The 26,854-nt window shown below is 41.4% G+C and overlaps 3 long non-coding RNA genes across 3 annotated transcripts in view; 2 read left to right on the top strand and 1 right to left on the bottom strand.

Moving 5' to 3' along the window:
* The window catches only part of LOC147375733 (uncharacterized), a 31,088-nt gene extending 14,840 nt beyond the window's left edge, over nucleotides 1-16,248 (bottom strand). The window contains exon 1 of the long non-coding RNA XR_015160401.1: nucleotides 16,116-16,248. This is a non-coding gene — a long non-coding RNA (uncharacterized LOC147375733). The remainder of the gene's footprint in view (nucleotides 1-16,115) is intronic.
* Nucleotides 1-26,854, top strand: part of LOC147375734 (uncharacterized) — a 47,323-nt gene that overhangs the window by 8,266 nt on the left and 12,203 nt on the right. The window lies entirely within an intron of this gene.
* On the top strand, nucleotides 12,056-13,133 carry LOC147375735 (uncharacterized). Its single transcript, XR_015160402.1, has 2 exons — nucleotides 12,056-12,176; nucleotides 12,625-13,133. It is a non-coding gene; the product is annotated as an uncharacterized LOC147375735 (long non-coding RNA).

Here is a 26,854-nt window from a genome sequence, read left to right on the forward strand (position 1 = left end):
CAGCCAGGGGTCCCTAGTGTGGATTCTTAATACCCTTGGAATCTGGCTTTGCATCTCCCTGGGGTGACCCCAAGCTGTATTCTCACAGACTGCAAATAAGTGACATATCTTCCATTTGGTTTAGTTTCTGAAAATATTTTGTTTATTAATCGAATTGCCTGTTAATGCCTTCATTGCCTGTCAGGCACAGACAGAAGAGGTGACAAAGGGTGAGCAGAGAAAAGACTGGTGGACTCTCCCCTCCAGAAGATGGGGGCTCATGGTGGGTGGGGGATGGTAGACAGAAGCAAACCAACTGTCACACAGGGGATATACTGTCATGAGGCACTGACAGATAGAATGGACATCTAATGTTGTCCTGTGGGGGATCTTAGGAGGAGTTTTGAAGAATGGATGTAAATTAGCCAGGAGAAAAGGCAGTGAGATGCTATTTCACACAGAAGGCAGCTAGGGTGTGCAAAGGTGTGGGGATTGAGAGAGCTTGGCCTGCAGGGCACAGTGTGGAGCGAGCAGTAAAATGTGGCTCTCATATAGGCTGCTCACCCTCACCCAAGTTGTCTACTGGCTATGCAGGTGGAGAAGGGTGGAAGCCAGACTCAGAAAGCTGCTTTATGCCAATTGGTTATACAATTGGTTTCCTACTTTACTGATGGAGTAAATCTGTGTATATTTATGTGTTTATGGGTCAGAAGAACAGAACCAATAGTGTGTGCGTGTGTGTGGTGTGTGTGTGTGTGTGTGTGTGTGTGTGTATTTTAAGGAACTGGCTTATATGATTTGTTATTATGGAGGCTGGAAAGTTCAAAATCTGCAGGGTCAGCCAGCAGGCTGGAAACCAGGGAAGAGTCAATTCAGCAACTTAAGGGCCATCTGTTCATAGAATTCCCTCTTGGTCAGAAGTCAGTCTTTTGTTTTCTTCAGGCCTTCAACTGATTGGATAAGGCCTGCGCACATTATAGAGGGCAAGCTACTTTGCTCAAAGTCCACTGATTTTAATATTAATGTCATTCCAAAACATTCTTATGAAAACATGCAGAATAATGTTTGACCATATTTCTGACCACCATGGATCAACCAATTTGACACACATCACAAAGGGAGTGTGTGTATTCACATGGGTATAATATTCCTATACCCTTATCTATTTTTCATAGACCTCCATTCATGTATGCTTTCTCTGTGTGTGCTTAGTCACTCAGTTGTGTCCGACTCTTTGCAATCCCATGGACTGTAGCCCAACAGGCTCCTCTGTCCATGGGATTTCCCAGGCAAGAATACTGGAGTGGGTTGCCATTTCCTTCTCCAGGGGATCTTCCCGACCCAGGGATCAAACTCAGGTCTCCTGCCTTTCAGGCAGACTCTTTACCATCTGAGCCACCAGAGAAGCCCTATGCATTCTTTGAAAATTACTGAGTGCTCACAATGTGCCAGGCCCTGGAAATCCCAATGTGAGCAAGATAGACCAGTTGCTGACCTCATGGAGATTTTTAGTGAAGCAGGGATTAGCAAATTATGACCCACGGCCAAATCTGGCCCACAGCCTGTTTGTAAGTGAAGATTTACTGGAACACAACCATGTTCACTTATTTATGCTTGTTTATGGCTACAGTGGCAGAGTTAAGAAGTTAAGACAGTTAAGACAGAGACCATATGGGCTACAGGTTCTAACATATTTACTGCCTAGCTTTCTATAGAAAGTTGGACAATCCCTGTACTGTAGGGTATAGATTACAAGGAAATAGACATCAAATGTGATGTCAGGTAGTCAATGAATGATTTGAAGCAGAATCAAGCAGGACAAAGGGGTGGAGTGATATATGTGCTATTTTTGACCTGATGATGAGGGATGGTCTCTCTGTAGGGATGACATCTGAGCAGGGATTTTAGGGAAGGTCTCTCTGTAGGGATGACATCTGAGCAGGGATCTTAGGGAAGGAAGGGACAGCCAAGGGGATACTCTGGGGAAGAGTGTCCCAGGCAGAAGGCATAGCGAGTGCCTGGCATTCTTGAGGATCTAGAGACTGAGGAATACCAGGGCTGATCACCTGCAAATTTTTCTCTCCTCTGGCACATCCAGGATGGTTTGTGTCTCACTGAAACTGGTTAAGAGATTAGCTTCTTGAAAAGCATTATGATTCTGAAACACTGGACTCCAAGTCATCATAGCTTCCTTATGAGTCTCCCAAAGCCAGATGGGATCAAATGATTCCATGTTACTCTCTTTTCCTTGAATTTCTACCATTGCAGAGTCCACATGCAAATGCCTCAGCCAGGCAATCCAAACCCTCAGAAAGTGAAGTCGCTGTGAAGTCGCTCAGTCGTGTCTGATTCTTTGCGACCCCATGGACTGTAGCCTATCAGGCTCCTCCGTCCATGGGATTTTCCAGGCAAGAGTGCTGGAGTGGATTGCCATTTCCTTCTCCAGGGGATCTTCCAGACCCAGGAATCGAACCCGGGTCTCCCACATTGCAGGAAGACACTTAACCGTCTGAGCCACCAGGGAAGCCCCCAAACCCTCAGAGGTCAATCCTTACTCCAGTCTACCTTTCTGACATGCTTTCATAGTGTCTCCCCACTGCAGGTCCCCTCTCACACTATCCTCACGTGGCCGTCACACCAGGGTCCTACATTGCCCCTTCCCTCACCTCACTTACCATCCTCTGGCTCACGCTGTCCTCTGGCAATGCCTCACCTCCACTTTTCTTGCTCTCTCTCTCTCCACTTCTCTCCCCCTCTTCCTCCTTCTTTCCCCATACATCTAAGTATCTCCCTCCCACTCACTGTTTGCTGTTTGAATCTCATGACCGAGCTGAGGGTGCTCGTCTCATCTTGGTTTATGCATCTGTCTCTATTCCAACAGCCTTGGAGGCCCAGAAAGCAGAAGTGCAGTGGGAATAACATAGTTTTTCTTTGCATAAGTGACTTACCAGTAACTTGTTTGTACTTGGTACTCTGCAAGCACCTGGATAATATGGTTGTGAATCAGATATAAACTTGGCTTATAGGGTAATGGGGGAGAAAAATACAGATACAAATGTGTATGGTACAAGATAGATGTTTGAAGAAAGTTCTCCAGAAGCAGAGAGAGTGTGACTGGCTCTGCCTGGAGGAATCAGGGAAGCTTCCTTGAGGAGGTGACATTTTAGGAAGGTCTAGGCAGAAGAAGGGGCTTCCCAGGTGGTACTAGTGGTAAAGAAACTGCCTGCCAATGGAAGAGATGTAAGAGACGTTGGTTCAATCCCTGGGATGGGAAGATCCCCTGGAGGAGGGCATGACAACCCACTCCAGTATTCTTGCCTGGAGAATCCCATGGACAGAGGAGGCTGGGGGGCTATGATCCATAGGGTTGCAAAGAGTTGGACATGACTGAAGTGACTCAGCAGCAGCAGCAACAAGCAGAAGAAAGGAAGGGGAATGCTGTTCAGGAGGAACTTGTGCTGAAACTGAAAAGGAGCTGTGCTTAGTGAAGGCTTGAGGAGAAGTTCTAAGTGGTGAAGCCAGGAGAGAGTGAGAGTCAATGGGAGTGGTAGGAAGGATGTAGGGCTCATAAAGTCCTAATGGAGGTGGGCAAGCATGAAAATAAACATTATTTTTATCTTTGTATCTCCCTCACTAAGTCTGGTGCCTTTGATAGAGCTGTGAACACTTGGTGCTAAGTCGCTTCAGTCGTGTCTGACTCTGCGCGACCCCATAGACGGCAGCCCACCAGGCTCTGCCGTCCCTGGGATTCTCCAGGCAAGAACACTGGAGTGGGTTGCCATTTCCTTCACCAATGCAGGAAACTGAAAAGTGAAAGTGAAGTCTCTCAGTCGTGTCCGACTCTTCGCGACCCTATAGACTGCAGCCTACCAGGCTCCTCCGTCCATGGGAGTTTCCAGGCAAGAGTACTGGAGGGGGTGCCATCGCCTTCTCTGTTTCCTTAATTTGAACTAAGCAAGTTAAATTTCACTATATATCCTGAGACTCATTTGAATGTGGTATGCCAGTAATTTTTGTAGTGCAATACACATCACATGTCCTGATTGTGTCAAATATACATTACACTGCATCATACATCAACCCATTTTCTTTTTTATTTAAATTGAGTAATTTATTTTAATTGGAGTATAATTGCTTTACAATATTGTGGTGGTTTTTGCCATACATTGACATCAATCAGCCACATCACCCCATTTTCTTAAGCTTATGACCTCAGCAGGTATCTCTCAACCTCTTGATCCTGGCTGTGGCTTCCTCGATGGGACCAATGTATTCAATACACAACAAAAACTTATTCTCTGTTAAAGTTATGTTCTGTGCTTAAGTAATGAGAAATGTTAAAGACAGTTAAAGACCCACCCAACATTTTACTTTTATAGAACTCTTGCTAGATAGTAATAAAGACAGGACAAGTGCGTGCGACAAGATTTCCTTCAGGAGGGACTAAAGAAACAATAACCGATGATCAGTTAGTGTCAATATTTAATTCCTAAATGAGATGAACATGGTCTAATAGCAACTTGATATCCTGCCCAAATAGCCCCAGCCAGACTTTTTTTTTTTTTTTTTTAATGAAGCTGTCCATGAGTTCTTGGCAGGAAGCTCCTGCCATCTTAAAGATAAGTTTGCTCTCTATTAGGTCAATGAGGAGTGAACTAAGTGTTTTATTCTACTTGGGTCTTCACATGATAAAAGCTTAACAACTTTGAAGGAGCTATTACAAGCGAATGTCTAAAAGAAATACCCATTTGGAAAGTCTATAATTATACACTTCTATAATAGTGTGTAAAGGGATCATGGTTCCCATCAAGGGTTATTGTGTAAATAGTGAGTTCTTAAGTCAGTAACTACTTATTTACATGATGATCGGTAATGGCAATAAAAGAACCATCACAAGCTGCTGAGCAGAACTTATTCAGATCTGAGTTGGAACTCATAAAGTGCTGAGGTCTGTTTTCTACTCAGACATGAAAAGCATCGCAGCAACTTGGAGGGAAGGGAAGGTGATATCTTTCTATCAAGCCAGGGGACACTAATGAGTTCCAAAGGCCCCTGCAAGTGATTTAGGTTCAAAGTGCTTGGACTGGCACTGCCTGGAGGACATCTGCTTCCACTACCTAGTCTCCACCCTCCTTTCTTCTGATAAAAGGCTCATCCCCTCGGAATCTTCCCCTCCCACATTCTGTGTGACTCTGGTAGGGCTGTCAATCAAGTGGCCAGGATTTCCCCACCACCAAGCGATTGAAGCAGCACTCTAAAGAGTCCTTTGGGGATTTGACATGATTTCTGAGAAATAGACATGTTTTTTCAGGATGTCTTGGTAAAGACAAGTATAAACTTAGAGCAACTGGTGTCTTTCTTACAGATATTAAAATCTGGTCGAAAGGAAAGTAAAGCCAACACAGAATAAGGTTGAAGTAAGAGATGGTGAAAAAGACATCGATTTCTGACCATCTTGTTTCAACACCTGGTCTCCGGTGAGCTGGGTCTGAAGCTAGACCATACCTTGAACTTACCAGTTACATGAGGGGTGGATTTCTTGTTTCATGCTTATGTGGTTTGAGTCGGGTTTCATATCGCCATCACTGTTGCGCTACCTGGTATGAAGTACCCTATTTGTGATTTAAAATTCCTTGTGTGTGTATCAGAAGATGTACATTTGCATACTGGGACACATGAGCCCACTGGTAGACTTCTGCTATCAACAGTCCCAGCACCAATTATGGAAGAAGTTGAAACTGAAGATCTGACTTTATTTGGGCAATGACTCCTCCATTAGCAGAAATGAGCAAGAGTTGGAGTCTGCCCTTGGTTGACAATCCTAGGACATGATACCCCTTCCCGTATTTTTCCTTTCATTCTTTCTGTCAATCTTTGTCAAGTGGTTGAAGTTTCTCCCTTTTTAACTTTAAACCAGATGATTAGCTCAAGGAGATGTTCTGTTACAAAACATTTTGCTTAAATATTTAGTATTTTCACACTTGTAAGAAAAATACAGCAGTTCTGGGGAGCTGTACTCCCACAGCCCTGGTTATGGCTGAGAGAGACCACTCACCGCATAGTCTGTCCTCTCCATGAAGCCTCCAAGAGGATGACAAAATGTAGTTTTAATTGTCTAAATATTTATAGTTGAAAAGGAGGCTTTATAACAGAGTGAATGAAAATGCGAGACTTTGGCAAAGCCCCTGAAAGGTGTTCAGCAGGGTAAGTTAGGGATCACAAAGTCACTAGGAGTTGAGAGTGCCCCAGTGAGGCCACAACCTGATGATTCAGTAGCCAGATGCAGAGAGTTAAGAATTCAAGAACCAGGGTGGAGCTTTTTGGAAATGTGGTTGCACTGGCTGCCCAGGGGAACCTTGGGGTCAGGGTTCAAGAATCAGGAATTGAATGACACTTGTCCCAAGTATTGGTTCTAGGCTTCTCTTGGATTGTCATACTTTCGTTTTGCATGATCTCTGTTTTGGAGTTTCTCAGCAACCACCAGCAACGGCTAGCAATGGGCACATATCTCTTAATCTTGCTCCAGATTTGGAAAACCTTAATTGGTGGAGTGAGAAAGGCAGCTGAGAGTAGGGGAGAGTGCCTGTTTCTATAATGAGAATCGATATCTTTAGTTGTAGGACTTCTTGAATGTGTCTGTGGTCTAAAGGAATGAGATAGTTATCATCGGATAATAAAGGAGTTGTGACAGAAATATACAATAGAAAAAATAAAGTTGAATAATGGATGATAAATCTAGAGGAAAGAATAGATGACACAGGTTAAAAAAAGAAAAAGAAAAGATGCCCAGAGGAGGGGCAGAGCGGGAGGGGAACCAGCAAAGGGTACACAAGGGCAAGTTGAAGAAGCTTGAAGACGTTGTTCATGTCTAAATGACTCATCTACAAAGACAGAAATATTGATCAATGGAACAAAATAGAAAGCCCAGAGATAAATCCACGCACATATGGACACCTTATCTTTGACAAAGGAGGCAAGAATATACAGTGGATTAAAGACAATCTCTTTAACAAGTGGTGCTGGGAAATCTTGTCAACCACTTGTAAAAGAATGAAACTAGACCACTTTCTAACACCATACACAAAAATAAACTCAAAATGGATTAAAGATCTAAACGTAAGACCAGAAACTATAAAACTCCTAGAGGAGAACATAGGCAAAACACTTTCCGACATACATCACAGCAGGATCCTCTATGACCCACCTCCCAGAATATTGGAAATAAAAGCAAAAATAAACAAATGGGACCTAATTAACCTTAAAAGCTTCTGCACATCAAAGGAAACTATTAGCAAGGTGAAAAGACAGCCTTCAGAATGGGAGAAAATAATAGCAAATGAAGCAACTGATAAACAACTAATCTCAAAAATATACAAGCAACTCCTACAGCTCAATTCCAGAAAAATAAATGACCCAATCAAAAAATGGGCCAAAGAACTAAATAGACATTTCTCCAGAGAAGACATACAAATGGCTAACAAACACATGAAAAGATGCTCAACATCACTCATTATCAGAGAAATGCAAATCAAAACCACTATGAGGTACCATTTCACACCAGTCAGAATGGCTGCGATCCAAAAGTCTACAAATAATAAATGCTGGAGAGGGTGTGGAGAAAAGGGAACCCTCTTACACTGTTGGTGGGAATGCAAATTAGTACAGCCACTATGGAGAACAGTGTGGAGATTCCTTAAAAAACTGGAAATAGAACTGCCTTATGATCCAGCAATCCCACTGCTGGGCATACACACTGAGGAAACCAGAGGGGAAAGAGACACGTGTACCCCAATGTTCATCGCAGCACTGTTTATAATAGCCAGGACATGGAAGCAACCTAGATGTCCATCAGCAGATGAATGGATAAGAAAGCAGTGGTACATATACACAATGGAGTATTACTCAGCCATTAAAAAGAATACATTTGAATCATTTCTAATGAGGTGGATGAAACTGGAGCCTATTATACAGAGTGAAGTAAGCCAGAAGGAAAAACATAAATACAGTATACTAACGCATATATATGGAATTTAGAAAGATGGTAACAATAACCCAGTGTACGAAACAGCAAAAGAGACACTGATGTATAGAACAGTCTTATGGACTCTGTGGGAGAGGGAGAGGGTGGGAAGATTTGGGAGAATGGCATTGAAACATGTAAAATATCATGTAAGAAACAAGTTGCCAGCCCAGGTTCGATGCACGATACTGGATGCTTGGGGCTAGTGTACTGGGACAACCCAGAGGGATGGTATGGGGAGGGAGGAGGGAGGAGGGTTCAGGATGGGGAACACATGTATACCTGTGGCGGATTCATTTTGATATTTGGCAAAACTAATACAATTATGTAAAGTTTAAAAATAAAATAAAATTAGAAAAAAAAATAAATGACTCATCTGATTCCCCTGGTATGTACATGTCAATCACTTCAAGCATTTTTGAGGACTATTCCATAATCCTTTCATGGGTATGCATCCATATGCCTTTTTTTTCAAAAGAGGGCTGTACAATTTTGTGCTTCACGTCTACTTTAAAATGTTCTCTGAATAGGGGACTTGAGCTGAGATTTAGGTGATTTTACAAGCAAATCTCAAACAAATTTTTTTCACTTGCATTTGGGAATCTTAAATCATTTGGGCAGGAAATCAGATACGTAGTACGTTGGAGAATAGAGGATAAAGGAACAGAGCTGTTCAACAGAGTTGATTCTGTTCTTATTGATTTACAAGTTTAATTTCCATCAAAATAGCAGAATGAGAAAACCTGAGACATTTCCAGTGGTTTCTGAGAGGCCCAGGATTTGACTTGGCTGGCAGAACAATTCAAATTACTCAGGACTCCTCATTTGTGTCTAAAATTTGGGAAATGGTACTGTCTCCATGGCTTTCCACTCCCTTAGCCTGCTTGATAATGGTTTCATCAGCCCCCTTTGTCAACCAATGCCATCTCTCCCCATCCTCCACCTCCAGTGTTTCCCAGATGACTACTTCCTTCATTTTTTCTTTCCTGCCCTTAGTTCATCTCTGTTTGGGTCACAGTAGCACTAGAAACTGGGGGAATTTCTCCCAAGGGTATTGTGTACCAGTTTCAGCCTCTGTAAGTGTATGGCCATGCTGCTTAAAAAAATTTGTTTTCTTAGCATGGATTTATAAGGCTAAGATCCAAACCATTCAGAACTTTAAAGATACCATCATAAATATGAGGATTTGATACATACGTCTTTTAGAAAAGCAAGGGGGGCAGTGATAAACTGATTCCTTAATCATTTACTCTTAGATATCCTAAATCCCTTTTACATTTTAGTGAAAAGTTTATTTTCCATTTGGTAGCTTAATAAATGGTATTGTTGTATCCTGAATAATGATCACCACAATTCAAAAGCTGGGGGAATGAAAGCAATTGTCAGTCTACTTGTTTTGAATATCAGTTTTACTCTGGGTAAAACATAGACATGCTATCTGTTCAAGTCCTGATGGAGCTGCTCCCCTTCCTCAAGGGGTTATCACAGAGTATCAGAGGTCTCAATCTTTAAGACTATGGGCTGTAGAGTAATTAGGCTTCAGTGTCTTCAGGAGTGTTTTTTGTTTTTTTTTTTTTCTTTTAGAAAATGTCTCTTTCCAGAGGCAGGGCTGAAGTATCTGTTGCTTCTGATGTTGCTGTCTTAGGCCAATTGGGAAGCGAAGTTTCAAACACAATGGCTCCTTTGAATTCCTTTGCAAGAGGCAGAACATTCCCAGCCTCAAGATTCCGGAAAAAAGCAAATCCCCTCCAACTTGAAGAAAGAGTCTTCCTCCTCCCTACCCTATGCCTCGACCTCTGAACCCAACCAAGTCCTGCAATTTCTTAGGAAATCGTTTGGTTTTGAAGCGTGGCATTTGAGGGTGAAAGGGGAGAGAGCTTATAGGAATTTGAACCTGTTTTCACAATTCCAGTTGGGATATTGGAGAAAATTTCTGCGACAATGAAACTGCCAATTACTTTATTAGATTTTCATTTCTAAAGCAGAACAAAGTATGTGCAGTCAGTCAATGACTCTGGCCAAAAAAATGTGCATGATTAGGTCACTAAAGAGTGTCACTTCCCTTAACTGAGGGGTTCCAAACACTGGCCTTGAATGAAAGTTCTAGTTTCAGTCTCAGAAGTATTCAAACATTTTTGGTATAATGATCTGAAAAGTCTGAGACTGGGGAAAAAAAAAATGAAGTGCTGAGTCATTGTCCTTTCCTTGGATGTTGGTTTTTCTAAGAAAAACAAATTAAAGTTGATCAATTTCTGAAGTTTTAGGCTAGTACAGTTTTGAAAGCAAGGCTGTTTTTATCAATACCTGACAGCAAAGCCAGATGGAACATAAATAAGAAATGTCTTCTGTGCGTTCTTCTCCTCTCTGCCCAGATCCTCTTTAGAATATAATTTAACTTAGAACATGTGTAGATTAGATCAGGGAAAATGTGGATGGGGACAGTAGATTGGAGTTTTTCTTGTGGTTTTTTGTTTACTTATTGGTTTTCCTACGAGCTGTTTTAGGATTGGGGGAAGAGGCTGTGCATTTTGTAGATGGATTTGCATTCTGGGCCTTCTTTTATTATCTTTAAAATTAGATTCTTCTTAGTTATTCAAGATTACATTATCCCATTTGCAGACTATCTGGGAGTTTTGTTTCTTCCCTTTCCTCTCTCCTATTGCCTCTGTTTTGACAATTTCCTCACTCTGCTGATATCCACAAAATTGACCATAAAAGGAGAAGGGAAACATCCAGTCAGTTTTGTTTGTTAATTGCTCTGGTACAATTTGTTCGGAAAGAAACTAAAACACAGACTGAACTGGAGTTTGAAGATTATCTGTGCATTGAATCTTTCCATTCTTTCTTTAGGCCTCATTTGTACAGATAATCGAGGGCTGGCAGAACTTCAGAGAAGTATCTCTTGAAGGAGATCAAACACTTCTCAAAATCCAACTCCCTCTGAAATGGCAAGTTTTTTCATTCTCATTGGAAAGTCATTGCCTAGAGAAGCAAATGGACAGAGGTGCTGAGAGAGAGAGCATTCCTCTGGTCTCATCCACCCTCTGATGAGACAGATGCAATAAAGCCTGACTAGGCTGGTGATTGGTCCTGGCCTAAACCTGTGCATAATGTGTGCGCATATGCTTGCACTCTTGTGTAATATTTGAATCTACCTCGAGGCTGGATGCCAGGACAGAGACATGGAGGTCAATGTCTGTGAGCTGCAGCTTTCTCCTTCAGAGCGAGAGCTGTCTCCAAGTCAGGGTCCCTGACTCTCCCCTCTTGAGTTCAGGGGCTGCTCTTCCAACTGACCACCCAGTGGTGTGGAACTAATGATATTAACTCTTCGGCATCAGCGCTTGCGAGTTTTCTCCACTAATTGGTAATGCAAAACCCATTAGTGATTAGTGTAGGGACACCTCGGAGTCCAGATGTCAGAAGGTTAATGAAAAATTGAGTACAGTAATGGCCCAGTACCCTCCCGGGATTAATCCAGAGGATATGAAAACCCACGATGCTCAAGTTCCTTATATAAAATGTTATAATATTTGCTTATAACCTATACATACTCGAGTATACATTAAATCATCTCTAGATTATTTGTAACATCTAATGCAATGTAAATGCTATGTGAATTGTTGCCTGCAGGAGGCAAATTCAAGTTTTGCTTTTTGGAACTTTCTGAAATTCTTTTTTCAGAATTTTTTTGATCTGAGGTTGGTTGAGTTTGCTGATACGAAATATGTAGATGTAAAGGAATGACTGCACTGTATTTTGCTGGGGGGATTAAAGTTTTTCAGGTGGGTGGTATCTTTTTCTCCTTTTTGCCAGCAACTAAGATTGAACATTAAGCTATTGGCCTCCAGGAGCTGGCGGTAAGTCTGATTGGGTTATCTGGAAGATCAGAAAATTTTTGTCACCAAATACAAACAAACACCATCTAGAACTATCCTTCACTGTTTAGAAATGGAGATGGCTCCCATGGGTCACATAAAAAGTAAATTTAATTGCCCAATAATTGCAAGAGTTTTGTCTGCAAATATATTTGTTAATTAAATTTTTTTTTCCATATTTAGGATCCTGGAAATGAATAAGAGGGAAATTTATTGGAGAACTTTATTTGGACTGGAGGACCCATTTGTGCAAGTGCATTCCTTATTAATAGGTCTTTGTTCTTGCTGTAACCCTCAGCCAGGTATTTTGAGAGGCATTCTCATTTTCTTCTAAGTCATATCAGCATAGTAATCACTTGGCTGAAAACCAGCTGCCATTTGCATGTTTAATAAAAATATAACACCAATACCATATTCAAAACTATTTTTCCTTTTAGACTAAGACTTCAAGATAACCTAGTTCCCTATATCTACCATAAATGCTGTTTACCGTGGGTTTGTCTTTAAAATAGGGAGATAATCCTAAAACAGTTTGATTACTCTTTCCTTACCCTATCAGTCACAAACCATCTCTCTTAATTATAGTGTAAGGATATTTACATAACCAGGGGGAGGGTCCTATAACCACATTTCTATTATGCTTGGCACTTGTGTGAAAGGATATTATATTCATGTGCATTAGAGATTGCTTATAAAAGATCAAGACAATAATAGCCGATCAGACGATAAAGGTCTCTTTTCTCCTCCCAGACAGGCTGTCTCTGGCAGAAGAATACACTTCATCAAAAGTGTCTGCAGGTTGTCAAACTCAGGGAGGTTTGGGGACCCTCTGAGGCTGTCATGGTCAACAAGAAGATTTTCTGTCGGGCTTTGCCATCACTCACCCCGAGGAAATAATCACTCACTACATTCTGCATGTTCTCATGATAGAGCTCTCCATTTGAGAGAAAAGAGCCATTTTATCAAAGGACAATATAGCCCTTCTCTGGGTCCACGTAGCTTCCATTATCAGACCATAATAAATCATATTTATGTTCTCAGTTAATAAGACTGATTACAACACAGGTTTCAGATGTGGGAAAAGCAAAGCAGGTTGAAAAGATGTTTTAATGAAAATATGATAAGAAAACAGCTTCTTGTGAACATTCAGTGCTATTATTTGTAATGATTACAGACAATTTTTGATGCATCTTTAGCAATGGTTTAAGCTGCATAAATTGGCTCACTGGTAGATAAGTAAAAATAATAAGGAAAAAAAATCATGAAATCATCTTATGTTGTCTAGAATCATTATGTACATAACAAGTATAAAATGAGTCTAATGTATATGCTGGGGATGGAGGGAAAACAGATTGCTCAGGAAAAGCATGGTTTGGGTATTATTCAAAATGATTTAGAAATTTTTTCCTCATCTTACTTATTAAAGGTGTGTGTGCTCTGAAATTTGGGGGTGCCAGATATTAATTTCATCTTGTTAATGAATCAACTCTACCTCTTTTATTCAGTCTCAACGTTGTTTTCCCCTTTCTTCCTTTTTTTCCCCTCCATGGAGCTCAGTACAGAGACATGTATTTCCTACCCAGTGTTTGGACACAATTGCCATTAGTGCTAAGTGCCTATTGGGAGGAAAACAGACCCCAAAGTTTAATATTGAAAGGTACCTTATTAAAAAGCTCTGGACATTTTTACCTTCAATGAGTTCAATTACACTGAAGTACCAACTTTCTAAATTAGTACAAAAAAGAAAAAAATCAGATAAAATATTGAAATAGATTTAGTCATTAACTGTGTAATACAGAAAAATATCTGATAGCTGAGGACTTATTTGTTCCTACTAATTTACCGGTTTGGTAGTATAACAAATAATTCCAGGTTAGCTCCCAGCACTTAGAGCACTTCTTTCCACTGTCTGTTCACAGCTTTGATGAGAATTTTGTTAGCCTTGGCTTTTGGGTTAATAAAAAGACAATGAGGCTTCTTACATCCACTGTTACTCTGAAAAGTGATATTCTGAAACCTCTGATGAGCCAACTAAGCACCATGGATTTATCAAGTGGTTGGGGCATCTTCTTTATTTGTGGGTAGAGGGGATTGGCAGGCCTCATGTGGTACACATTGGTGAGTCTTTTAAAATAGCCATTGTTATGAACCACGAAAGCGAACATCCTCCATAATGAAGCTGTCACGGCTAGAACTGCTGGGAAAGGCCTAATATTGATGGCACTACAGACTCTTTTTACTAAAAGCAAACTTAACAGAGTCTCTATTTTATTCAGAGATGCTTGGATTGTATTTTTTCTAAGCCAGTTCACACTAATGTTAGATATTGTGAGAGCTGATAATGTCAACGAAGTCTAAGAGATTAATTTCCCAAGGCATGAGAAAAACTCACAGGGAAAAATGTATGATTTTAATTGGTACAGGTGGGTGCATACACTTGTAGATGTAAATGTGTGCCTAGGCAGGGGTCCTGTGTTTTCCTAAAATACTGCTCTGTTTCTTGAAATTAAAAACCTATTGAAATTCTATCCCCTCCCCCTAGATCATGATTTTCTTTGTTGGCAATTTCTCTTTGCTCTATTCTAACCTGAATGGAGGAGGGGAGAGTCATAGGCCCCATGTCAGTCACATTGTCTGACTTCCACAGAAATAACTGCCAAGACTTCTGCTGCATCTTCTTTGGTTTTCACCTTCACTTCTTTTTTCTTTTCATAGGTTGACCAAAAAATATTGCCTGCAAGAGAATTCTGTAATGCCACCATATATCTAGTATCTATGAAGCGTTTTGTTTTAGCGTTACTGGACTTAACCACAAAAGACACTTGACATTGATAAAGAATCTGTCAAGTCTACCCTGATCAGTGCACTGAAATCGCTCATGACAGGGAAGACACCAAACCCCCAAAGCAGTGGTAGATTAGGAGAAAAATGATTAGAAGCTTCGTGGTTGTGAATCCATTTCACGTCGGACCGTACCCTGAGCCAAATATGTTTTACTTGTCACAGTCCATTAGCATGTGTGAAACAGTTGGGAAAATGGCCATATGATTAGACAGAAGGAAACCTGGATTCTTCATACTGGGAGTTGTTACCACTGAATAATGTCTATGCAAGAGAAATTGGTTTAGATTCTGTTAATTTCTTGTGTGATAGAAAATAAAGGGCATTTGTAAATAGAATCTCCATAAGTTGACCACAAACAGTCCCTCTCCTAATTTTTAACATTTTTTAAAAGAAGGCTTGCTGAAATCTACATTTTTATGGGCAAGAAGTTTCATTGATATTTCACCCTTAAAATTGCATCCTCAGTTTCCCTATTAGAACCTGTAGATTACATTTTTTCCCAGGGCACAAACAACCTATGTGTGGCCAAGGAAAGACAAAACAAAACAGCAAAACAGGACTGGCTGGAGAGGATGATTTACATCTGGTGTAGCTCTTATATTTTACAGTAAAAAACAAAACAAAACAAAAACAACTTTTTTTTTTCTTTAAAGAGGGAATGTCAGTGAAAAGATGACTTTAAGGTTGAAAAGATACAAACGACTCAGATACAAAGGAAATTCCCAGAAACGCTTAAAACACCACAACCACAGCACTGTAAGGAAAAGACAGAGTGGGGCAGGATTTTCCCCTTGGGAGCAATCTGTTGAAAACCCACATAGAATGAAAGAAAATCTATTATGGGAAAGAAAGATAGCTTTCTTGAATGTTGCCTGTAAAATCCCATATCTAAGGGTGTTACAGTTCCTTAGGACAGAATCTTGTCCTGAACAAGACTGGGGAATTATCAAATGTTGACTGTTAAATATTTTCATTTCATACTGTATTTATTTCTCTGGAATGATGAATATGCAGATTTAAAATTGAATTTCTTTGTTCCCAAGAGAACGATGGAGCCAAGTTCTTGACAATGTCTAGCGTTTACAGATGGGCCCTCTGATGGGATGAGTCATTGCACAGTTAATGGCCAGTGTGTCAAGTACGACCTCATCACCTCCCACACCGCGGAGGAGGACCATTTGGATTGGGGACTGCTATGACTCTGCTGATGGTCCCCGGGCATTGTGCAAAACTTTGACCTGATTTCACTCTTGTGGATAACTTTCCCCAGTCCCTGGTCCAGCAAGTAGATGTTATTTCCAGTAAGAGGAAAGGATGAGGATCAAAGGGTAAGCCAAAGAGGTCTATGCCCCTGGACAGATCAGCATGGCAGGCAGTAATTAATATAAAACACCCACCTGTGTCTTTTTTTCTGGTGCTTGTTTAGCTTGTCTGGCCCCCAAAACTCCGTAGTTGCTCCAAGAATTCAAGGCAGTCCTCCCTTGTGACCACACAGAATGTGTTTGCCGTGCTGAAGGCCAGGCCAGGACTAATTTTGAAAAGCAAATCTGGGAAACAGCTTAATTTCAATTCCCTTGAGATTTTTATGGGACAAAGTTAGAAAGGAAGAGAAGCTGAACAAAGCAGTTAGAGGCAGAGGTTACTTTGAGCAAAAGTCTCCTACATTTTCTTTAACCCCCAAATTTTACACCACAAAGGCAGTTTAATGGGTATTCAGTAAATGCTGGTTTTTGATGCCACACTACAGTCCCTGTGATGCTGGCATGAACTGTAGGATCTTTATTTAAAGCGCCCTCTTGAACACCCAGAAAGAAAGGCATAACCAAACGTACATACATGACCTATGGTTCTCAGCTCCACATGTGTTTACTGAGCACCTACTGTGTGTCAGGTGTGGTGACTCACAGACTACCTAGGGCTCTCCTAGGGCAGTGTTCTTCTTACTCCAGCACATACTGCTTCCTTGGTGTGACTGAAAGAGTTGGTGACCTGAAGTCAGGAACTCCTGATTTTGCAGGTCTCAAATCAAAAACAGTCATTTTAGCAGAAACTCTAAGATATAAATATAAACGAAAAACGTGCTTATTTTTTCTAGAGGCATTGCTATGGAGTCGTGTCTACTGTAGGAACAGGGGCTTTGGAGTTCTGGCATAACCATGGCCCCATTCCATTCCTTTCCAGTTAGTTTGCCCAAAGGCAAGCTACTTAATTTCTCAAAATCTCATTTTCTTTTTTTTTAAGTTTTCTTTCTTTCTGTCTTTTTTTTTTTTTTTTGGATGTAGATCATTTTTTGAAGTCTTTATTGAATTTGTTATAATAGTTTGTATATAATTTGTTATAATAGCTTCTTTTTGTTTGTTTGTTTGTTTGGTCATTTGGCCTCAAAGCATGTGGGAATCTTAGCTTCCTGACCAGCGATCAAACGCACACCCCCTGCATTAGAAGATGAAGTCTTAACCACTGGACCACCATAGAAGCCTCTAGATCTCAATTTCTTCATCTGTAAAATGGGAATGATAATATTTCTTAGCATTGTTGTGAGGATTAAATGCACATGAACAGTTGGCACAGACAAAGCCAGATTAAGAGCTGGGGCTTGAAGGCAGCTTCCTAGGCTGGGTGGGGAATCAGTGTTTAAGGGAATGCCAAACACCTGCAGAATAAATGATGAACATGATGCCAGGAACTCCGCTTTCTACCCATGTTCCTGACATACCCACAAGATGGAACTGGTTCTGTCCTTCCAGAATAGACAGTCCCCTTCAAAGGAAAAAAAAAATATATTCCTTTTGGCCAGTTTCCTTTGGCTGGATGTGGGTTTCACGCTGCCACCAATCACCCTGGGACCAGCAATGGTAGCCGCCTGAAAATCTGAAATCAAATATTGCAGGCCTGTGGTTGTATACTGGAAAACTAGGCTATTATCTAAATTAGAATCCTGATACCAGGTTTCTCAAGCAGTTGTTTGACTTAGAGAATTATAAGAGAAAACAAGAACAAAAATATGGAACACGTTCTATCAACACGCAAGTCAGAGAAATTAGATTTTAAAGCAAAATTTGAATAAGATTTTACAACTCTATCAATATAAGTTATCTCTATGCTTTGAAAGGAGCACTATTCAGTTATGAAAGTAAAATAACTGAAATGGAAGGCAATTCTAATTAAGTTAAAATGTTTCACTGCATGAGATAATTCTCTTGTTTTTAACAGCAAGAGAGACGTGTATGAATTATATTAGTGGAAAATCACTTTTTCTCATCCTCAGCAAATGACTCCTGGTCAATAGGACACTGGCTTGTAGGGTCACCAAATTGAGTCTACGCAGGCTTCCCGTGTTCCGTCTGTCCTGAGCACAGTGCCCAGAACACAGAAACCCTCACATAACATTTGCCATGGCTTTTTTAAAAGTATCTGATTATGAATTCCTGAGAAAATGTTGAGTCAGTGCCTTCAGGACTTTAGACTGTGATGCAAGACAAGGGAAGAGGTTGAGCTGTTGGAAGTGACTCTTGGGACTCCTTGGCTGGTCTGGCCTCAGCATCTCCCCTGTCTTCTTTCCTCCATTCCTCTTTGCATCTTTCTTCTGCTTCTCCTTTCGCATCTCATGCTTGTGCCCATCTGCACACGTCAAACATCTGGCACCATTTTTGGTGTGTGGTCCTCCCCGAGCTAGATCTCTGCTCCCTTCCTTTTCTACCTTCTTCCGTCCACAAGGGGTGCTCCTCCATCCTGTTACTGAACATTCCAGAGGTTGAGCTGCACTCTCTGAGTTTCCACAGGAGGCCTCTTGACTATGGTTTTGTTTGGCTTTTCATACAAGGGAAATGAGGGCTGGGGGCAACCTGGGGAGCAGGAGGAGGGGGTTCCAGATCCATGTTTGTCTTCACCGGCTGGATCTCCGCATGGCTGTGAGGATTACACACATATCATAAGCAGATTTTCTGGGCATTGGAACCTCCAGGGGCTGCTCAAGGGAGCTGGAGTATTCAAACATTCCTAAAGGAGTAAGAAACTTTTTACAAATATGATTTTATGTGGAATGGCAGTATGCAGAACAGATAAAGCAGGAGATGCTATAGAAGCTTTGTGGAGACCAGGAGGTCCATGCCTGCCTGCTCAGTCTCTCATGCCTCCTCCTGCCCTATTCTCCATCTCCCTCCCCCAGCCTGGTTGTGGTCTTCTAGGAACTTACTAGAAAGTCTGTGGGTAGATGGTCTCTCAGATCCACCTCCGATCCCAAGTCACTCCAATAGTGGTAAGCTCCTGAGGGCAGGCAGTGAGTCTTATTTCTTCAAATTTCTACTCTCACATCTTCCCCTTAATGCTCAGTAAGATGCTAGACATATGTAAGCAGTTTGTGTTTATTTACTCCAGTTTGTATTTATTCATTCCATACTAGAACATAGTTAGAAAGGTATTGCTGTGTGCTCATAGTATCTCAGAGCTGGTCTAGGGTCCTAACTAGGAAATGATAAAAACAGTGGTGCAATTTCTTAATCACACTCCACCTTTCAATCCTGGGTATTTGGAGCATTTAAATGGGTCAGAGATGTCTGTTGGGATGGTTCTTGGCTCCCAGCTTTCTCTTCTCCAGGACTGCACCAACAAGGGTTCCTGTGGCTTTTCTTGGGCAGTATGATCTTATCTCCTTCCCCAGTTCTCACTATGGTTTATTGGCCTGGGGGTGGACACTGACCCAACCCAGGACAATCAGAATCTTCATCTGGGGTTTTCTAAGTTGGATTCAAGGGAAGATAGTGTACCTCCATCTGATGGAGGCAACCTTTGGGTGCTGGACTCAGGAGCTTTTTGAGCTGTGCTCTGCATCATGTGAAGGTGGTCAGTCTGTGAAAGAGAATGAGCCTCCCTTGTCAGGGAATCACAAAGCCACGTGGCATTCAATCCCAACTTCAAGTTGTTTCTGCATCTCTGCCCTTGTATTTGATTATGGTCCAATATCTTTGTTCAACTCTGTTACTTTCAACCAAGAAAATCCTAATACCAGCACCTTTCCTTTCATATTAAGTTTGTTTTTCAAGATGTTATATGTTAAGGAGATCCCACATCCTCTCCCTCTGTGCCTCTGCTTGAAACCCAGAGCTCAGCCTGATCATCCTCCGTGCCCAGGCTGCCATCTCTAGAGGAGGTCCTCGTGGACTGGGCTGGTTATGGGTAGCTGTTTCCTGCGGGACTGGTTGACGCCTTTCCTTTGGATCAGCATGCTGTGCTCTAGTAGCTGCTGGTGGTTCTTAGGAAACTGTATGGTCAGTCATCATCTGTCATTCTCTTAGGATCTAACCTCCTTGAGGGCAGGCACAGGGTCCAGTCATTTTCTCCATTCCCAATGCCGAGAACAACACCTGGGGGCACTCAATTTCACTTTTCATTTGTTTACAGCAATATATATGCCTTGTCAATAGTATAGTCAGATTTTACTTTTTCCTCTCGCTTTTCTTCTTTGAGGGGTTTGTACTTTTGATCACTGAGGCTAGAATATCTCCTTACAGTCACTGAGAGTAGAATTGCCTTTCCCAAGGGGTGAGGGGATCCCTTGGGAGTCTCCCTTAGACCCCTGAAAAGCCTTTGAAATATCTTTGAGAAAGTTGTTTCTCTCCAAAGGGTAAGTGGAAGGTACCCAACTCAGATTATAAGGAAGAGTGAATAGCTCCAACATCTAGGTAAGGGGGTAGAATATTTTGGCTGTTGAGGGTTTAAGAGAAAAGACAAAGCAACTGAACTCCAAAGGTAGAGCCCTAGAGGGAAGGAGGAAGGTGACTTGGTCTCTGAGGTTATAGACACTGGAAACAAGACCAGCTCCAGGCCTCTTAGGCTAATGAGTGCTAAGGGACACGTGGGAAGGGCTGGGTGGGGGTCGATGCAAGTGGGCACATGGACGTGGGAGATGCTGTGGTCAGCACTGAGGAATGCACCGTCCTCCCTCAGAGAAGCCTGCAGAAATCTGGATCTGCGAGGCAGCGTTCCCTGGGGACCAGAACCATCTGCCAGACTAAACAGGACTGACTCTGTATTGCTGGGAGAAGCCGAGGAGTGGTGGCCTGAGCAGGCTTCTGCATCCTTCAGGTTAGGCTATGTGGAAATCTAGGATTGCTGGAGAGCGTGTCAGGGAGCGGAGTGGAGAGAGAAAATCTGGAAAGGCCAGCTGATTGAGAACCTCCAACAATTAATCAGAAAACATAACAGTACCCTCACCAGATATTATGTCCCAGTTTTGAAAGGCAGACGATACTGCCTACATGCTGAATAAACACACATGATATTTGGGTCAACTCTCTTGGGCTGTATTACAAAATTTCAATGTGTCAGAAGGTCCCCGCTGGGTTACTACATGTTTATGTGAGTTTTACTCCTCATGACAGTCCTGTGAGGATGAACAGGACTGTGAGCACTATCTCTGCTGTAAAGATAAGGAAACTACTGCTCAGAGAGATGGAGTGACTCACCATTGTTAAAAGGACGGTTCTTGGCTGCGTTCTTCCCTCTCCTCTCCATACATCTCCTTCACCATGTGTAGGTGGAGGAGTGGAGCCAGAGCTGGTCCTTGTCAAGAGACCTGGCTTCAGGTTCCAGCTCCTCCACCAGGGAGCTGGGTACCACTGGGCAAACCTCCTTAAGGGTTTCTCTGGGCTTTTCTCCCCTTATTTGGGAGGATGAGACAGTTGCCTCAAAGGCCCTTCTAGTGTGACCATCTCTTGGATTTGGGGTACAAAGAGAAGAGCCAGCCCCTGTGTGGGGTTGAGGGGAAGACCTCTGGTATTCTCCAATGTCTTGCTCTCCTTCATTTTTTTTCCAATAAACTTTTAATTTTGCAGTAGTTTTACAGAATTTTGCCAAGATAGTACAGATAGTTCCCATATGTCTCACGGCCAGTTTCTTCTATTATTAACACTCCACTTTAGTATAGTGCATTTGTAGCAGTTAATAAACCAATACTGATACATTATTATTAACTGAAGTCCATAATTCATTCAGATCTTCTCAGTTTTTCCCAAATCCCAATCCCCCCACCCTTTCCTTTTGATTTTATTCAATAGAATCCCATCCAGGATACCACATTACATTTAGTCCTTATGTCTCCTTAAACTCTTCTTGTCTGTAATGGTTTCTCAGACTTTCCTTATTTTGATGACCTTGACAGTTTTTAGGCGTACTGGTCAGGTATTTTGTAGAATGTCTCTCAATTGGGATTTGCCTGATGTTTTCTCATGATTAGATTGAAGTAATATGTTTTGGGGAAGACCACAGAGGTAAAGTGCTGTTCTTATCACATCACATCAAGGGTACATACTATCAACATGATTTATCACTGTTGATGTTAACCTTGATTACCTGGCTTAAGGTAGGATTTGTCAGGTTTCTCCACTGCAGAGTTACTCTTTCTTTTCTCCTTTTTCATAGCATACTGTGCAAGAGTAACCCACACTCCAGGAGTAGAGAATTATATTCTACCTCTCAATAACAGAGTATCTAAGTGAATTGTTTGGAAATATTTGTATGTTTTGTCTACTCTCCCCTATTTATTTATTCAACTATCTACTTATATCATTATGGATTCATGGATATTTGTTTTATATTTTGTGTTACCATTTAACACTACTTCATTATTTTTTTTTTCTTCTTTGTTTTATTGTAATAACCCCTACCCCACCCCCAGTTTTTTGCTGGTAAAAGGCCATCATGAAGAAGACTACATTTCTTATTCATGGGAGGGATAGATTGGGAGTTAGGGATTGACAGGTACATGCTGCTAGATAGACACATGTATCTATCTTTAAAATAGATAACCAACAAGGAGCTACTGTAAATAAATAAATAAATAAGACTGTATTTCCCAAAGTCCCTTGCAGCTAGTTATGATTATATAATTAAATTCTAGGAGAAGGAAATGGCAACCCACACTAGTATTCTTGTTTGAGAAATTCCAAGGACAAAGGAACTTGGTGAACTATAGTCCATTGGGGTCACAAGAAACATACATGACTTAGTGACTAAAACCAAACCAATTAAATTTTAACTAATGAGATGTAAGCAGGAGTGATAAGTACAACTTTTTCTTTTTTTTTTTCTGTGTTTGCTGGAATGTGACATTAAGGCTAAAGCTGGAGTAGCCATTCTGGCCAAGAAGGTGACTTTGGCAATGGAGACCATACATGGTGGTGCAATAAGATAGGGGCCTTGGTCCCTGACACTGTGGAGCTCCATAGAAAAATCCACAGTGAATTTCTCACAGTCTGATGTGACTTCTTGAATGTTACCTGGGGTAGAAAAGCATTTCTATCTTCTTTAAGCCTCACAGTTTTAGGTTTTCTGCTGCTCCCAGAAGAACATAACCCTGACTTACACAGAATACATGAACATGTGTACTTTATAAATGTGTGTGTGTGTGTGTGTGTGTGTGTATATATATATATATATATATGTAAGGGGTGGCTCAAGGATATAAAATTGAATTTAAAAAATGCCAGAATCCTCTATTTAGTTTACTAAAGAGGAGGACTTTTATTATATTATTATCATTCTTAATTTTAGTAAGGATAGGTACCTACTACCATGGCTAGTAGGGTGTGTCTGCTAGCTGTTTGATTCTCTGACTTTCTTTGTTTTAGGAAATTCACTAAGATTGACTCTTGAGTCACAAATAAAGGCCAGTTCCACCCATTCTTTTTGGAGTAAACTATGAGGATGTGTGGAATGTCTGCAGAGGATGCAGAGGGTTCTGTTTAGTAATTTAAATTGGATGAGTCTTTTGCTAGCTTTAAAAAAAAGGAAAGATTTTCCAAAAAAATTTATTTAGAGAAATGTCAGGTGTTTCCTGACATGGGGTTGAGATTGAAAAGTTAAGACTCTGAGAAATTGACTGTGGATTTTTCCTTTTGTCCTGCCTGGCCATGAGTTTTCTCCTTGCTGTATGTTGGCAGGTTGAGGGGACAGACAGTGCCCCTGCTTGGGTGGCACTGCTGGAGGAGGTTGAATGGGCTGTGCAGGAGGCTATGTGGAGTACATAGCTTGGAAGCTGGGGAAGAAGTTGTGTGAGAGTAACTTGAGACTGAGGGCCATTGGTTTTAGGGCAGGGAGAGTGAGGCTGCCATAGCTTAACATCAAGTTTAGAAAATCTATGTGGTCGTGCAACACAAAGTCAAGAAATGATGATGACAAACATCAGCTGCAAATAAAATGTTCCCCTTATGAACTTGGGTCCATGGGGTTCAGTTAGAACAGTGTCAAAAAGAAATTCAACCCATCAAGAAAAGGAGGATTATCTGATTAGCCCAACTTCTTTACTCAAAGCTCAAAAATCAAAAGGTTTGATTTTAAATGTCAAATCTTTACTTTCGTGGGCTACAAAATCACCGAGGGCAGTGACTGCAGCCACTGAAATTATGCTTGCTCCTTGGAAGAAAAGCCATGACAACCATAGACAGCATATTAAAAAGCAGAGACATCACTTTGCCGACAAAGGTCCTTATAGTCAAAGCTATGGTTTTTCTAGTAGTCTTGTACGGATGTTAGAGGTGGATCATAAAAAAGGCTGAGTGCCCAAGAATTGATGCATTTGAAGTGTGGTGCTGGAGAAGAATCTTGAGAGTCCCTTGGACAGCAAGGAGGTCAAACCAGTCAATCCTAAAGGAAATCAACCCTGAATATTCATTGGAAGGACTGGTGCTGGAACTGAAGCTCCAATCCTTTGGCCACCTGATGGGAACAGCCAGCTCATTGGAAAAGACCCCAATACTGGGAAGGATTGAGGGCAAGAGGAGAAGGATGAGATGGTTGGATGGCATCACCGACTCAACAGACATGAGTTTGCGCAAACTCCGGGAGATAGAGAAGGATAGGGAAGCAGGTCCATGGGGTCCCAAAGAGCTGGACATGACTGAGCAACTGAACAACAGCAACAACAACAACAAAAACCATGAATAAGACTCAGAGAAGAATGTAACATCCCTTCCTCTCTTGCTTATTTCCATTATAGCCCATGGCTGTTCCAGAAGCCCTTCTCCATAGGTCCTGGAAAGCTCTCTACATCTCAGACCCACATTCAATTTTCTCTTCCTTTCTCCCTCCCCTCATCTCTTCCTATACTATATTAAGTTGACCTAACCTATGTAGAGCGAGACTCTTTTCAAGAAGGTGATGCAGATGAAAAATTAGGGTGGAAGTCACAGGGCTCTGTTGTTGAAGCTGTATGATGTGGCAGATTGCTGTCTATCCACCCGATTTTATTAGGGGAAGAGACAATGTGAACACTAGGGTGTAAACTCTTTTCAAATTAAAAGCTCCATGACGGCAAGGATTTTTGTCTTCTATTCACTGTTCTATCCCAAGTGCCTAGAATAATATCTGACATAAACAAGGCACACAGTCAATATTTTTTGAATAAATGTACCCAGACTATGCTTTTCCAGATTTCCTTGTAGCTAGGAGTGGCCATGCGCCAGTTCTGGCCAATGACATAAGAGGAAGTCTGATATGAGTTGCTAAGGATATTTTTATTTCCCTGGTTAATCTTCTAATATAGCTGGCATGGCTCCTTCATTTTTCTTCCTGTCTTGAATGAGAGTGTGATGTCTGGATCTACAGCAGCCACCTCTGACCAGGAAATCACAGGCACAAGAGAAAATCCATTAGAAGCACAAAGCCACTGATGTTAATATCTACAAATTACAGAGCCAACACCAGAAGCAGCCTATCTCTAGACCTCTTGTTACATGAGAAAATGAGCCTTTTTTTTAATTGAAGCTACTGTTAGTCAGGTTTTCTGTAACTTGCAGTCTGACTTGATCATAACTAAGGGAAGAAGCAGAAAAACTATAAATATTCTCATAATGACAATTTCTGTTTCAAATCATATATAGGCTATTATGGGCTTCCCAGGTGGTGATGCTAGTGGTAAAGAACCCACTTGCTAATGCAGGAGACGTAAGAGACATGGGTTCGATCCCTGGGTCAGAAAGATCCCCTGGAGGAGGGCATGGCAACCTACTCCAGTATTCTTGCCTGGAAAATCCCATGGACAGAGGGCCCTGGCGGGCTACAGTCCATAGGGTAGCAAAGAGTCAGACACAACTGAAATGATGTCACTCAGTTGTGTTCAGCTCTTTGTGACCCCATGAATATATAGTCCATGGAATTCTCCAGGCCAGAATATTGGGGTCAGTAGCCTTTCCCTTCCCCAGGGGATCTTCCCAAGCCAGGGATTGAACCTAGGTCTCCCACATTGCAGGTGGATTCTTTACCAGCTGGGCCACAAGGGAAGCCCTAGAATACTGGAGCAGGTAGCCTATCCATTCTCCAGTGGATCTTCCCAACCCAAGAATCGAACCGGGATCTCCTGCATTGCAGGCGGATTCTTTACCAACTGAACTATCAGAGAAGCCAGAAGCAATTTAACAGACACACATATGCTATCATGGGTCATTTTCTTCTGCCTAATGTGGGACGCTCACAACAAATGTTGACAAGATAAAGAGTCAGATTTTTCCAACTCAGGAAAAGCTTTTGCTTGTAGGATTTCTATGGACTGAATTTCTAGGATTGCTATGGGCTGCATTGTGTCCTTTCCAAAATTCATATGTTGAAGTCCTAACCCCCAATATGCAGAATGTGTTTTTGCAGATTGGATCTTTAAAGAGGTAGTTAAATTAGTGGTTACCAATGGGAAGAGGAAAGTGGAGAGGGGCAAGATAGGGATATGGGATTAAGAGATACAAACTACTATGTATAAAATAAATAAGCAGCAAGGATATATTGCATAGCACAGAGAATAGAGCCATTATTTTATAATAACTTAAATTGAATATAATCTATAAAAATATTGAATCACTATGTGGTACACCTGAAACTAATATAATATTGTAAATCAACTATACTTTAATTAAATAAAAAGAGGTAGTTAAATTAAAATGAGATCATCAGGGTAGGCCCTAATTCAATATATCTGGTATGCTTATATGAAGAGGAAATTAGGTCACAGATATGTACAGAGAGAAGACCATGTGAAGACATAGGAGAAGATGGCCATTTATAAGCCAAGAAGAAATACCTTAGAAGAAACCAACCTTGCTGACAACTTGATCTCTGACTTCAAGCTTCCAGAACTGCCAACAAAGTGGAT

The sequence above is a fragment of the Bos grunniens genome, chromosome 3, assembly GCF_055505025.1.
Source record: "Bos grunniens cultivar Pamir isolate PY7600 chromosome 3, Bosgru_T2T1.0, whole genome shotgun sequence".
Classification (NCBI taxonomy): Eukaryota; Metazoa; Chordata; class Mammalia; order Artiodactyla; family Bovidae; genus Bos; species Bos grunniens.